The sequence below is a fragment of the Tamandua tetradactyla genome, chromosome 8 (assembly GCF_023851605.1).
Source record: "Tamandua tetradactyla isolate mTamTet1 chromosome 8, mTamTet1.pri, whole genome shotgun sequence".
Lineage (NCBI taxonomy): Eukaryota > Metazoa > Chordata > Mammalia > Pilosa > Myrmecophagidae > Tamandua > Tamandua tetradactyla.
Window position 1 is genome coordinate 14,961,962 of NC_135334.1, and position 11,617 is coordinate 14,973,578.

The following is an 11,617-nucleotide window of genomic DNA, read 5'->3' on the forward strand; positions in this document are numbered from 1 at the left end:
GGATTCTGACATTTCTAACTTAGTGTTTTCCATGAGAATTGGAATATTGCCTTTCATGGTACTTAATCAGCTTAAAACAAATATGTAATTAATTAGATTAAAATTTATGCATAAAAACATGTAATATAGTGTTAACATATGTTAATAAGGGGGTGAATGTAAATAAAATAAAGTATTTCCAATTAAATTTGCCTTTATGGAGCAGCCAAAATAAGAGGACGAGAAAGACACATATGACAATATCCACGCCTTTAAGGACGTCACCAGTTTACAAACACAAAACCTCTAAAATCTAAATAGTTGCAAAATAAGCTTATATTCTGAAAATATTTCACATCAGATTTTCCTATTATAATAATTTTGAAAGCACTAAGTTTGAGTTTATACAATTTTAGTTAAAAATACCATAAAATGTGATTATCATAAAAATTTATTGTTTTGTAGTAATATAGAAATGTATATTGAACTCGGTTATGCCTTGAATCCTGGTGACTCCACACAACTGAGCCAGGCTGTTGGCTGACCACACCTCACCAGGGTGTGCTGGTGAATATGTTATAGTACTGGAACACAAGGTGTGTGCCATGTTGACAAGTCACATTTTATTTTTGTTAAGTACCAAGGGTTTATGGACATGGGTGGTATATACTTTATGTCTTATTAAAACTTGGACATTAAAATATGTGTCTTAGAGCAGAACTCAAACCAAACAATTTTAAGCCATATCTTTATCAGGTACTTCAATGGATATGGCCAGAGAAAGGGTAAAAGTAGTTATAAGCTATTTAGATTCTGCTTGGAGAATAAGGGTTGTGAACAAAATTATGTCCATGTGATGAATATTATAATAAAGGTGCATATCTCATGCTCTTATCTCATAGCAATAATTTAATCAAATTAAGTAACATCCTTAAGTGCCATTATTTTACTCTAAGACTGTTACTTATGAGATATGATGCATTTTGATCACCATAAAAATCACAGCTATACTAACTACATCCCCAGGGAGCTATGTCCTCTGAGGTACAGCATTCCCTAATCTCAAAACAAAAAAAAAAACAAAACAAGGTTATACAGAGCCAGGTTTTCTATTGCTTTTCTTATGAATAGCCATTATTTTATTCTGGTCCCAAATATACAATGATAACGTAATATCTACTAAGCTTTTGAAAGTAGTACTATCCTGGATATTGTACCATACCTCACCAAGGAGGCTGGTTCCAAACTCCCCAATTTCCCCATCACAGGAAATTACGACTATTATAAAAAATATTGTGATTGAATCCTTCTCTGTAGCAAACCTTGTTTGGTCCACTCTAGAATCAAACCTCTGTGAGGTCATGTGCATATTTCGAGTTGGATATCAAAGATTTATCAGTCTCCTCTGTCCTACAAACTTCATAGTTAGGGTCTTGTTCCCATGACAACCCCCAAATTTAGGCTATTCTGAAACAATCCTCCAGAGTTTCTCTCTTCCCTCACAAATCTCATTTTTTCCCCCACCATTCTTTCCTGGGATGAATGTTAGTTTCAAAAACTGAGCCCTGAAATATTAGTTTGTACCTTTGAGCAAGTCCTGTAGACTCTTCCTCATCTACAGAACAAGATAAAAAGACTTGGTTTTTAGTAGAGTTTATGGCGCACAATACAGACCAAAGGTTAAACTTTTTCTTGCTGGAGACAAAAGGGAAAAATCAAGTTTAAACACTGCAAGAACAAACCACCATAAGAAAAAGGTTTGCCATGATATACATGTTTGTTTTTTTAAAAGGAGTACACAAAGCTTTTACCTTTGCAAAGAGCACTTGTCACACAACTGGGCAAACAAAGAACCTTGACATCATGTATAACCCTGTAGTGTGTAGCCAAGTATGTCATTGTGTAATTTTTAATCACAATTCCTATGAAATCCAGAACTTTTGTAAGGAAAAAAGAAAATGTAATGTGAAAAATAACATCTCTTCCACAGTTTCAAAGACAATAAGAGAGTTTCAATTCCATTTGTGACAATGCATTGGTTGATCAATGCAATAAAATGGAGGCATTAACAAGAACTGTCTAAAATCTTTATTACTGAGGAAGCTTGAGGGATGTAGACACATTGGGGATTCTCATTAGTACCTGCACATGACCGAGAAAAGGAATGAACCCTAGTGAGAGATGTTGCTCAGTTCCATTACAGATTGATGCCAAAAATTCAGAACAAGGTCTTTTAGTAAAAGAACTCTACAAATTTCTTATTATTTGCTACTTTACTATGACCACAATTTTTGTCACCCCTTTCCCCACTTCTCTCTTAATGCAGTAAGTACTTACAAAGGAAAGAGCCCTGTTGTAATTGTTTCACAGAAAGCCAGAAAAGAAAAAAATGGTCAGACAAAATTCTACTACAAAGCTCACCATGGATGGGAAAGAAAAAAAAAAAGCAATCTAGTGGGTAATGTTCTCTCTGGATGGAAATGAAATTAGCCCAATGTCTCTGTATGATAACAAAAATAAATAAAAGGTTCACTCCAACTTGAGACACAGGATGACAATGAAGTCAAAGACTAGGTCCTCTATTTACATGGCAAATTGAAAGAACAAAAGACATTAGTATAAAAATTCCTACAGGAATACATTAGAAAGAAAGATCGAGAGAAGGAAAAGAAGAAAAGGAAGAAGAGGATGAGGTGGCTCAAGAAGGCAAGAAAAACACAGCAATGAAGCCAGGGACTGAGAGAATCAATACCTCCAATCAGTTCATATTCTTTTCAGGATTTTCTTCACACCAAGTTTGACATCTTTGTTTCTGAGGCTATAGACAAGGGGGTTCAGCATGGGTATCACATTGGTATAAAACACTGAAAAATGTTTCCACTGACCCAAAGACTCAGCAGATGATGGCTTGACATGAGTGAGCAGCCCAAATCCATAGAAAAAACCAACAGTTATTAAGTGGGAGCCGCAGGTATTGAAGGCTTTGGACCAGCCCTTAGCAGATGGCATGTGAAGGACATTGAAAAGAATAAGAGCATATGAGATAAAGATAACAACACTTGATACTATGATGACTGAGCCCACAATAATAGAAGCCACAAGCTCATTGGCATAGGTGCTGCTGCAGGAGAGCTGGAGCAGGGGGAAGATGTCACACATGTAGTGGTCGATGAGGTTGGAATCACAAAACATCAGCCTGATCATGCACCCAGTGTGAGCCATCGCACCAGCAAACCCCAACACATATGAAGCAGACATTAGCAGGAAGCACACCTGAGGGGACATGGTCACAGTGTACAGCAGGGGCTTACAGATGGCCACGTAGCGATCATAGGCCATGGCTGTCAGCACATAGCACTCAGAGTTGACAAAGAAGCAGAAGAAAAATAGCTGAGCCATGCATCCTGCAAAGGAGATGATGTTCCTCTCTGAATTAAAACTCATGAGCATTTTGGGGGTAAAGACAAATGAATAGCAGAGATCAATGAAGGACAGGTTGAAGAGGAAAAAGTACATGGGAGTGTGAAGGTGGGAATTGAGGCAAATAAGAATAATTAAGCACAAATTCCCCACCACAGTGGCCACATAGTTCACCAAGAACAGAAAAAACAGGAGCAGCTGGAGTTCAGGTTGGTCTGTTAATCCCATTAGGATAAACCCAGTCACTGAAGAGTCATTGTCCAGAGCCATTCACTTCTCCCAGGAACAGTAGGAGTAGGGACGAAGGTGATATTAGCAATGTACTCTAAGGGTTTATCTTCAGTAGGAGTTCAGGATCTGCTAGTTTTAAAGATGAAGTTTGTCTCATGACACACAGCAAGACATCCAGGAACCTGAACTTCTGAGATGAATCCTCAGGCCCGAGAGTCCAGATTAACTTTTCCCGTTTTCTCTCCCTTGCTCAGCTTGTCACTGAGCAGAGGAGAGTGCTGGTAGACCTCCTGCTGACAGCATTTCCTCCCTCTGATATGGTCTTCTTCCAGGCTTATATCAAGTGTTCCCCCAGAATCCTTGGCATATGTAATTGAGGGTTTTGATGCAAATTAGTAAGTCAGGAATGATAGCTTTTCCTCTATACTTTGATGCTGGGCCTTGTGGACCCTTTGATCCACTGTCCTGAGAGGGTAACATCTGTAATGAGAAGGAGGCCCTCGCTCAATCTTCAATTGCTTGAAGAACAGTCCTCAGTCTTCAATGTACTTCAAGAGGCATTCTGGGGAATAAGTCGTGATTTCTACTTGAGAATCTGCCCAGAAGATCCTCTTCACTTGTATGGAGGAAAGCAACACTGTTGCATGAGCTTTCCAAACAGCAAGCTAGTTTGAATGGGAATGAACTTCACGTAATGTATATATGGGGAAATTGATTAGAAGTACAAAAAAAAATATCCTCTCCCATGTGATTTCCTCAAATGTTCAATGAGTCTCTTGAGGGAAGAATTAATGAGCCTGTGTCTATATTCGGTATCACAGACCTGTCATTAGATCATTTTGGACTCAATGTTCTTTTCAGCTTATTTTTTAATTCCCTGTGCAATGGGCTGATGGCCCCCCTTGGTCTTTCACTTCAGTATCCCCTGGATCCTAAGCACAGATCTAAGCAAGGTCTAGAGACAGAATCAGTTGCCATTTCTAGTAGTTTCTAGGAAATTCCAGGATTGCATTAATAAAATATTAGATCATTGGTTTAATACTATATATGCTTGTGTATTTCAACTCAATAAGTACTGTAATGAAATTGCTAGGAGAGTGAACCCTTAAGTCAAACTGAGTCTAATGAACACTTTTCCACTTCCTATTTGTGAGATTTTAGACAAGTTAGGGATCCTCTCTGAACCTTGTATCCCTATGCAAAATGAGGCTAAAAATGAGCTCTCTTTTGGACTGACTAAAGGATTAAAGGAATTACTTCACCTAAAATACCAGGACCATGCCTGGCACATACAAGGAGCCTGATCGATATTAGCATCACTTCCCTTTCTCTTCTTCCTTATTCATATATATCAGAGACTTTGAGCCACGGCCCTACCATCATATTGGACATGAAGTATCTTTGTTGTGTTGAGATGTCTGTGTATTAACAATGCACAGCATGCCTGGCTTCCACCTATTAGACACCAGTACTACTGCCCGTTCCCCATTACCTCTCAAAACTAAAATGAAATTATCTGCTCCTAAAGGGCCACATATTTTAAATGTCCCCTGAGAGTCAACTATTGACCAAGTTTAGGAAGTTTGGGTCTGTATGCATAGCTAAATTTCTTCCCTGCCTCCTGGAGTTCTATTTTATTTCTTACAGATTCCTCAAACTCCGATGCGTCAGATTGAGCATTTTCTTATGATTCTGGGCATGGCTTCTTCTAAAGTCATCATTGTTTAAATTCTTTTCACCAAGATCCAGGCAACTCATCCACAAACTATGTTTTCATCCTTTATTCAACTTACTCACTATCTTCATCCAGTTTCCAATTCTTGCAGAATCTATCTCCTGTCAAGTCTTCTGTGGCTCTTCATCTCACTTGACAGCTTTGGTAGTTTCTATTCAACTTAGATTTGTATTATCCTATTGGTTTTCCAACTTGGTATCCAATGAAAGATGAGAATTTGGCCCTTTTCACCCCCTTCTCTGACTACACACACACACACACACACACACACATCACTTTTCTTTCTTCCCCCCTCCCTATTCCTAACAATATGTTATGATTCTCACAAATTAGTTTAGAGCAGTATTTCTGTTTTTCTTTATTAAGACTATTTTAAATGTTGTTTGCAGCTCATCCATCATATGTTTGATTGAATTTGTTTCAAAATTAATTTTTTATACTGAATTAAATATCATTCTTTATCTTATTATTCTGGATATTTTCCCAGATTCCTCTCAACATTTTCCCCATTTTTTATAAAGCTCCTTTCAGTACTTTCAGTCACTGTTATTTGATCAAATATATATTCTGACACAAGTCTTTTCAGGAGATTTCTACCAACTTTGGGCTTGTTCTCTTGTCTATAATTGTAACACAATGTGGTTTCTTGAGATCTTTCTTCAACATTATCCTAGGGATTCCTTTTCACTCACTTTTCGGCTGGGTACTCTGTTGCCTGGATCACACTTCTTCCTATTTCTTGATTTCTTATTCTTTTCTTTTGTACAACACATAACACCTTGGTTTCTTCAGAAAAGTTTCATGATATTCAAATCTTATGACCATGCATTGTCTGAAATTGCTTTTATCATAACTTCATATTTATTAGACATTTCTATGGGAATAGACTACTGATTCCAAGGTCATTTTTCCTACATGTTTGAAGACATTCAATCAGTCTTAAAATATTCAATTTTTTTTCAAACACAATACTTTTTATGTAAAACAGTTACATTTCCCCACTCTAAAAGCTTTCAAAATCTTATTTTTGCTTCCATTGTTCAGAATACTCACAATGCTGTCTTGTGATATATGTATTTTCATACATTAAAGAGAATATGAATTAGGTCTATTCTTTAAACTCAAGTCTTCCAGTTCTGAAAATTGTTCTCAAAACATATAAATTATATTTTCCTACTCATTGCACTTCTTGCTTTGTATCTGGAACTTTCATTATTCAATTATTGGATCCTGGAATTTCCTCTGTTTAAATTTTATTTTTCCATTTATTTTCCATTCATTAATATCCTCTCAGGACATAATCTGAATGTGGTCTTCATGTATACATTTTGATTTTTATCTTCTTGCCATGATTTTTTTATGCTCAATAGTCTTTTTGTCCCATAGTGATACTTTGCCTTGAAGTTTTTTCTCTTTACACTGTGTGTTCCTTTCAAACTATTTTTGTAAGTTCAAGTTTGTGTAAGGTTCTATTTAACTGTTTCAGCAGAGTTGTCCATGCATTAACATTTAGGAGTGGGTTCAAACATCTGACAGCATCTCCCTGTGGGTGCTTATTGCTTGTGAAATGTCAGCCTAAGATAGAAAGCTTTTCAGGGCAATACCATTAGGTTATATCATAGGCTGGTTTGACGACCCATGAAACTGTCTTCCCAGGATATAAGCCTGGCTTTCTGCATACTCTAAACTGAGATGAATGGAGGAAAAAAGACTGAGAGTGCCAATATTTATTAGGCAAAATTTCTACTGAATAGCCATGTTTCATGTGGGAAACCCAACCCCAAATATAAACATATACACATAATTAATAGCTTTAGGGTTTTATTTTTTTGTATATTATAAACCTCTAGACTTTTCCTGACTACATGGAATGACAGAGGAGATCTGGAGGTCTAATTATGATTTAAACAGACTCTAAAACATTCCTCTTCTTTTTTTCCCATCCTCATCTCTACTTCCATAGTGTCCTTTTATAAACAAATCCTGAGTAATGAGAGACTGTATGACATAAAACAGGTGTTAACTTGATTTTCTCCCGTTCTTCCTTAATGTCTTTTGTCTTGAGTATGCCAAGTCAACACCTGGTCATTTATTTCCTTTCCAGCTTAGAACATTATATTACTTGTGAATCTTCTTTTTTCTCGTGAGTTAATAATATTTTAATCCTAGTTCTGTAGTGTTAGTGAGTTTAGGAAGGACTAGAGACAAGACATCTACATGAAATCTGATAATGACAACCAGAGTCCTCTGACTGCACCCATAAAGTGGCATAGAGAGCATACTACAACAGCATTTTCTAGAGGTGAGAAATTGAAGGTCTTATGTCAACAGTGGTTCTGAAATCCTGAGAATAAAATGCACATGTAGCCTAAAATCCTCACTATTTAACTCAGAGTATGACAATTCATTTTCTTACATGACCATTTTTTGAGCATTTAGACTGTGAAGAATGGTAAATACCCAAAAAAGAAAGATGCAGGCTTTGGGACTTGGATTTCTCAGATTAATTACATTGATATTTTGATATTCAAGGATACTTTGCCTGGCACCGCTCTTAGCTACTGAGTACCAATCACAGTGCTAAACTCTTTATTTGAATTCTTCATCGCACCCTCATGACCATCCTCTGAACAAGGAATCCCTGTCTTAAGTATAAGCATCCCAGAGCTGGAAGGGAGTAATTCACTGTTCAAACCTCAAAACAGCAGAGATTAAAAAAAATTTATACTTGAGTCAGTTTGAATACAAAATTGATTTCTTTAGTCATTACACTATACAGAATTATATGGTATATGCTCTCAGGGTTTTGCATAAGTTACCATTTCTATTTAAGTTAGAGAACCAACCTATTCAAACCAGTCTACACAAAAAGGTGTAAGTTTAATAGGGTGAGGAGGTATGTGGCTTCATGTATGGCTGTATATGGTCATGTCATGTCGTGATCTTGTGTCTCCTTTCCCACTTTTTTCTCTGCTTGGTTTTGTAGGCTTTATTCTCATGTAAACAAAGAGGACCATCTGAATGCTTGATGACAATCTGGAGTTCCTTAAATTATATGTCTGCCTCTGACACATGGCCCTCTACCTTATTTTCTGACTTCTGGTGTCTGTCAATGACTGATTTCTGGGTTTTGAATGAATGAATCTAAATTCCCTCTGCTTATAAGGACACCATATGGGGTAACACATGGAAGCAACAAACACCTATGTAACTTAGTAGTTCTCAGTTCCTCCAACCCTTTTGGCTTTACCTTCCCACAACATCAAATGGCCAACACCCTCAATCTACCCAGAGAAATTCTATGATCTCCATGATATTTCTAGGTTCTCCCTTGAAGGAAACAGCAGGAGGTGGTGTGGGCTTTCACACTCCCATCTCTATAATCCAAATTCATTTACCACTCACTGTTTATCCCTGAAGTTCTTCCTGATTTCCCCAAAATGTGATCAGAGTTTTTCCTCCTTCATACCACAAAACTTAACAAATGATGTGCTGTCATTGCAAAGTGTAAGTTATCTCGATAAGTTATGTGCCCTAGAAGATAATGACAACATGCTAAGAGGTCAGTAAGATTTCATGATGAAATGCAGTTTCTAAACCCTTTCTAAATCCACCCAAGGATGTCTTGCTATTGACCATCTGTCTCTTTGGTCCCGGCCTAAGTACACATTGCCGATCTATACTCTTTTAATCCCCATAATCTCTAAAATGCAAACACCAGCAAACATCCCCAATTCTTTTATTTCATTGTACAAAATTAACTTTGTATTTGAGCTGATCATCTCTAAATTATACTAACCCTGCAAACCTCCTCTTTCCCAAAAAAGGAACCACCAAACTGTTTACATGTACAAAAAGAACAAAACTCATGAGAAAAATCCATGTAGTCTCATGGAACAAAGCATATTCAATTTCAAATTGAAATGTTTTCTCATATGTCATGTTTACTGGAAAAAAGAGAATAAATTAATGTGGAAGCAATTATACTAGAAAGAATAATAGTGAAATTACCTGCAAAAGAAATCCTACGTAAAATCAAAACATTCGGCAAAGTGCAACAGTGGCTCAGTGGCAGAGTTCTCACCCGCCATGCCGGAGACCAGGTTCGATTCCCAGTGCCTGCCCATGCAAAAAAATAAAATAATAATAATAATAAAGACATTCTCCTATTTGGGGATTTTTTCAGGGCAAATTTAACAAATTTTGTTTCTCAGGCTGTAGACTAAGGGGGTCATCATGGGAACCACAGCAGTATAAAATATCAAGTAAATTTTTTCCCTCATTCATATATCTGGCAGAAGATGGTTGAAGATACACACAAATGCGCTGATCCGGAGAACAGCATAATAGCCATCATGTGGAAACTGCAGGTGGAGTTGATGTGGAAGATGCTGCAGAGAATGAAGTCATGAGAGATGAAAATGTTGTGAACCAGGTAACAATGTTGTTAATGCCACCCACAATGAACACCACCAACCTATTAGCATAGGTGCTCTTGCAGGAGAGCTAGAGCATAGGGTAGATGTCACAGAAATAATGGTTGACACCGTTGGCGACACTGAAGGTGAGAAGAGTCTCAGCACATATCTAGTATAAGCCAAAGCAGCAGAAAATACCATCAAGTATAAATCAAACATAGGGCTGGAGCACACTTTAGGAGACATGGCAATGCTATACAAGAGTGAATTACAGGAGTGTTTCCTTCTTCCAGCAGTCCAGGACTCTGACATCCTCTGACTTTAAATGGAAAAGATGTCAGGAGAACATGGTGAGCTCAGCGGTGCCAGCACTGCTACCTGCATCACTTCGTTCAAGGGCACAAGCCCCAGCACCCAGTACTCGAAGCTGATTTTGGGCGGAGCCTTCTACAACACCACCAGGCAGACGCTGACCAAGCAGGTCACCAAGCTGAAGGAAAGCTGTGTGTACAGACGCATGGAAGTCTCACTGACAGTGAAGGCTCAGCACTCATTGGCCTGTGTGGGAAGCACTTCAGGACTACCTTGGAGACACAATGGTCCCCTTGCCTGAGAGCCTCCAGGAGATTGAGGAGCTGCTGGCAGAAACCACATCTTACCTGGTCCAAGGCCTGGTGGAAGACTGACCAGGCAACCCCACAAAACAAAAACACTTATGAGCCTTTCTGCAAAGTTCCTGGCATCACCTCATCCAAGTAAGAACAAAAACTTTAGAGCAACTTTAAATAAGACATTCATAAAATTGCTCTATGACAAAAGTAACAGCAAATACTCATATACCAGTAATTCTAACGACAATATGTTAAAAAAAAAACATTGAACCATTTGATAAGCTCTCTTTGTGCTTTAACGGAGGGGTCCTATTCATAAAGGGTGCCATTGGAAATGAAATCTGCTGCTGTTCCTTTTCAGTCAGGGATGCAAGATCGCTAGTCTGTTGTACCACCAACGATTATGCTACTGAGAAAGAAACAGGCAAAGGTAGAGTTTCCCGAACTTTGCTGTATGAGCCCCAGGACAGACCTGAAAATGTACTGGAAGCCACAGGTGGAATAGCCAGGTGCTGGCATAATCTGGAGGAGGACGTGGAGGCAGAGCCAAAGAGTATCAAGCAGGTGTGTCCGATTCACATCAAGTGCCTGGACGACCAGAATCAGCTCCACCAGTGAGCTGGCAAGTGGACGTGAGCCGTCCTCCCTCCTGTCCGCCTGCCATCCCTCCCTGCAGGCTCCAGAGTACCTCCTACTTCCCTTGGAGTCTGGGGATTCTTTTGTAACAAGCCAGAGTATTTTGGTAACTTTTGACAAGGTGAAGTGATTCTGTGAACCAACTCAGGTGAATGCACGCCTTTTGTTGAACAAGCTGTATCTAAGGTATCCACTTTCTGTGAGAACCTGAGAATCCTTAGAGCCAAGATTTCTTGGTTTTGGGGGGAAAAATATGAGTGGGTGTGAAATGTATATGAGAACTTTGGTTTGCAGTATTTATTTTCCTGAGTATTGACTACCAATTTGGGCTTGTTAGAGGATGCTTCTATAGGAGTTCAGTATGACTCTTCTGAGAGGGTTTTCCAGTTGGTGGTTTCAAAGAGGTTCTGCAAGCTACAGATTTCATAACCATCTAGCCTCAGTGAACAGGCTCCTGACCTGTATGCTGCGATGTGGCATAATTTTCATTACTTTCCTAAAAGCCCATGCTGCAAAATGATTTTGACCTAGAGCTTGTTAATAATAGTTACAACTTGTAGTGGTAGAGATGTGAACAGACCAGCTGG

The 11,617-nt window shown here is 38.4% G+C and overlaps 2 pseudogenes; one reads left to right on the forward strand and one right to left on the reverse strand.

Annotated features, from left to right (window-relative positions):
• Positions 1–2,742: 2,742 nt before the first annotated feature.
• LOC143643228 (olfactory receptor 8C8-like) lies at positions 2,743–4,191 on the reverse strand (annotated as a pseudogene).
• Positions 4,192–10,108: 5,917 nt separating this feature from the next.
• Positions 10,109–11,012, forward strand: LOC143643230 (BTB/POZ domain-containing adapter for CUL3-mediated RhoA degradation protein 3-like; annotated as a pseudogene).
• Positions 11,013–11,617: the final 605 nt, after the last annotated feature.